Below are 4135 nucleotides of genomic sequence, written 5' to 3'. Positions count from 1 at the left end.
GCTCATTTGAAGACCAAAAATGGAGACAGTTAGGGGACCTTTTCGGCCACCTGGATAGACATCTGCAAAGCATCAAGGAATCCATCATCTTATGGTGTAAAGGCCTATTCTCAAGTCTGGTACTAGATCGAGCTTGGGAATTTCCCCTAGGATTCCTCCTATGGGCCATTTGGAAGGAGAGGAACAATAGGATATTCAAAGACATGCATAAATCTCAAGAAGTAGTCTGGACATGCATAATTCAGAACATTCGAGAGACAATATTGCATCCAGACGATTGGTAGGTAGCCCCTCATGAACCTATAATTCTAAATATGTTGGATTTCCCACCCAACATGAAAGCTTTGAGCTCATGGAAACTTTTAATTTCCCCTACTGTGTCACCCCAACAATTTTCTGCCCCCCCACCCGGATGTTGTCATTAAGTTAAGCTTTGATGGAGCCTCTAAAGGTAATATGGGGAATGTTGGTTTTGGAGGTCTCTTTCAGGGTTCACAAAAGAGAACTATACTTGTATTCACAGTGGATTGTGGTTATGTGAGCAACAATGAGGCGTATTTCACTGGCATCAAACAAGGACTCATTACCACCATTAGAACTGGTCAGAAAAGGATAGTGATTGAAGTTTATTCAAAACTTATGATTGACATTGTCAAGAAGCTAAGCCAGGGAGAAAGGTGGGAAAATCTTAGCCACAACTTGAATATAGCACACCTACTGTAGGAAGTGGGTGAGCTTCTCCCAAATTTTGACTACATCCACACTTCCCATGTTTAGAGAGAAGGCAACAAAGCTACATATTTCCTAGCAAGTTGGGGTTGTTTTCATCCAGGAAGATATATGGATATGGCTTGGCCACCCCAACCCTCGGAGGTGGACTTGAATATATTAAAAGTTATCCTAGAGTAGGATAATAGAGTCGTTAGCAGCACTATCTAGATATAAACCCACATCCCTGATCGGGGTGTGAGATGGATAGCATGAGACCTCCCCCTGCCCATTGTTCAATATGACAATCCTAAGGCAATCCTCTACCACTCTCCACATGCATGAAGCACATCGAGTTGTTGTTGTGCATATGGGGATAATTAATGCCATCCTCGAAGGTGGCAGAGGTATTATCACAATGTTGGCGTTCAACCCTTTCCTCGTTAAGTTTGTTAATTTTCCTGTCTATGAGTGCCATTCGATTTAGATATGGTCTGAGTTGCAAATAAACTTGAGAAAGGAATCCCTCTTGAGTCTTCACTAGATGCTAGTTTAGTCTTTTTTGGTTCAAGTCTCCTCTCACGTGTATGTTTTCAGTCCCAATTCCTATATCCCTGCTCCCATGGCTCGCTATATCTATATGTTGGTCTTCGGGGCCAATGGTTATGCTTTAAATTGGTGGGTGTAGAAGGAGACCTATCTAGAGTCCCTGATGGTTGTTACAAAATTGTGTGATAAGTCTCTTGTTTACTGTGTTCCTCTGTCAGTGGGTTTTGGGATTTTATCGTTGCGCATGGGTCTGTGCAGGGTTTGGTCTATCAGTCACTCTTGGCTCTATTATTGTCTCTGCCCCCAGCGCAAGGGATTTATTTATGGTATGCATGTATGTAGGTTTGCCCTGGAACCTTCATGGTTTTGGATCTCAACTAGAAAGAGAATATTTTGGAAATTGGTTTGGATGATTTGAAGAGATTGGTGCCAGACCCTGATCATTCTTTAGGAAGATCCACCCAATACAAACAAAAATTCAATTATATTGGATGAGGAAGAACCTACTGGCTAAAGCTACGGAGCAGCTCCAAATAGGAATGCCTTCTTCCTCTCATGGGTACCCGAATTATAGTAAGGAGTTTGAGAAGATTACATTCCAACTACAACAACAAAATGGTTGCCTCAGTCACATTGAGCAACATATTCCATGTATTGCTCAAAATAAGCTGCCAGGCTCCAGTGCAAAGGACCTTGTTCCTATTGATTCAACTGAAGATGAATAGTTTATTGGTGCACCCCTTGTTTAGTTTTTTGTATGCAACAATTTCATACTTTCCAGAATGTTTACAGTTATCTAGATTGTATAAAGTATAAGGACACTCAAGATTATTTAGAGTGGCTTGCTAGGCTCATAATATTTTTCTTTTGGATGGCTTATCATGTCATTAGGTGGTCAACAGACCTGGTTTCCTACTAGGTAGGTTGAGGCCACCTAACCATCTGAAATTCGGATGTAACCTACCTCTTTTTTGGTAGAAAATTAATAGAAAGGTCCTACCAAGCTTATAAAAAATAAATAAACCCAAGTTATTGTTAATATTATAAACTAAAGGGATTAATAAATGAAAGGAATTAATATTATATACCATTAGGATTAATAAACCCAAGGATGAGCATGGTCAACTGAAGAGCATATTCAGTGGTTCAAACTTAGGTTGATTAGCTCCATAAGGGTCTTGCCATTTGATGAGGAATCTCAATTCCTTAATTAAAATGATTTTATTTTCTAAATTACTAAATATTTTTTCTAGAAGGTTCGTTCATTAAGAGATAAGGCTTATTAGGTGATAAGAATAGATTCTTCTATAAGGTTCGTTCATTAGGAGATAAGGCTTATTAGGTGATAAGAATATATTGATATAATTAAAAATTTAATCTCAAATATATTCGAAACTCTTTGATGTGTTGGAAGCTAGTTTGCTATGGCTAAATCGGCATTGTAATCCTATACACCAAAACATAGGAAATAGAGAGAGTCAGAGGCACGAAGAAGAGAGAAAGGAACAGGCTAGAGAACACCCATTTGTGTATAATTAGGCCAAATAAATTTTTGTGCATTTAAATGTGATCACCCATTTGTGTATAATTAGGCCAAGTAAATTTATGTGCATTTAAATGTGATTTATTGAAGGCATTGTAATCCTATACACCAAAACATAGGAAATAGAGAGAGCGAGAGGCACGAAGAAGAGAGAAAGGAACAGGCTAGAGAACACCCATTTGTGTATAATTAGGCCAAGTAAATTTTTGTGCATTTAAATGTGATTACCCATTTGTGTATAATTAGGCCAAGTAAATTTATGTGCATTTAAATGTGATTTATTGAAGGCATATTTACATGCATCTGTTACTCTTAATTATTCTTTAACAGTTGAATATTTATGTCAAAACCAAACTTCAAACTCTTTTTTTTTCCAAGTAAAATAAGGATATAATTACCATTCCATTCGTGGTACATCTCACTATTTTTAATAGTAGTGATATTTATTCAATTGTTTAATAACGGTTTTGATGCTCACGTTTACACAAACAAAATTTCTTAATAACAGTTTTGATGCTTAAGTTTACACAAACAAAATGGCCAAAGTCCGCAACATGTGCTTCAAAATTGGAATCCACAAGAATATTTTTGGATTTCACATCGCGATGAAGGATAAGCGGGCGACAATCATGGTGGAGATAGCACAACCCCTTAGCAACTTCAACCCCAATTCTGCGTCTCGTATGCCAATCCAGAGGTTTCGCGATTTTCACCATGAAGTAACTCACACAAGCTTACATTAGGCGTGTATTCATACACTAGAAGATCAGTGTCCTGGTTGGAGCAAAACGACAGCAATTTAACTATGTGCCGGTGGCGGATTTTCCCAAGAGTCTTGATCTCTACAGAGAAACCATGATCATTTGAAGAGCCCCTTCCAATCCCCACAAGTTTCTTCACTGTGACTTGTTCGCCACTGGGCATCATGCCTCTGTATACAACTCCTGCTTCTCCTCTGGCGATGACATTATCTTCCTTTATACATTCCAGGATGTTATCACTTCCAAAGTTCAATTTTTGGAAGGTTGTCATCTTCCAGGACCTAGCGTTGCCTTCTTTTTCAACGGATTTTGCCTTAATTATGAGCAACCCAATTGCTAATGCCAGCAACCAGATGAAAATTCCGGGTGCTAACAGTCCTAACAGAAGTCAAAGCTTGATGTGTGATTGGGCTAGGACGGGCGATCCATTGACACGAGAGCTGCGAGTTCGCAAGTGTGGTCTGCATAAGCATGGATTATCTGCAAAAAAATTCTTGCATCAAATCCAGAGAACAGACCCTTTGGAACAGGGCCCGAAAGGTTATTGTAAGAAAAATCAAGAGAGCTCAAGTTA

The 4135-nt window shown here is 38.9% G+C and overlaps 1 pseudogene; it reads right to left on the bottom strand.

The window, feature by feature from the left end:
- Nucleotides 1-3460: 3460 nt before the first annotated feature.
- Nucleotides 3461-3832, bottom strand: LOC149172743 (leucine-rich repeat receptor-like serine/threonine-protein kinase BAM1 pseudogene; annotated as a pseudogene).
- Nucleotides 3833-4135: the final 303 nt, after the last annotated feature.

The sequence above is a fragment of the Pinus tabuliformis genome, chromosome 4_2 (genome assembly GCF_031772625.1).
Source record: "Pinus tabuliformis cultivar Carrire ecotype Pingquan chromosome 4_2, CPIR1, whole genome shotgun sequence".
NCBI classification, from domain to species: Eukaryota; Viridiplantae; Streptophyta; class Pinopsida; order Pinales; family Pinaceae; genus Pinus; species Pinus tabuliformis.
This window is presented reverse-complemented; position numbering and strand designations above follow the sequence as displayed.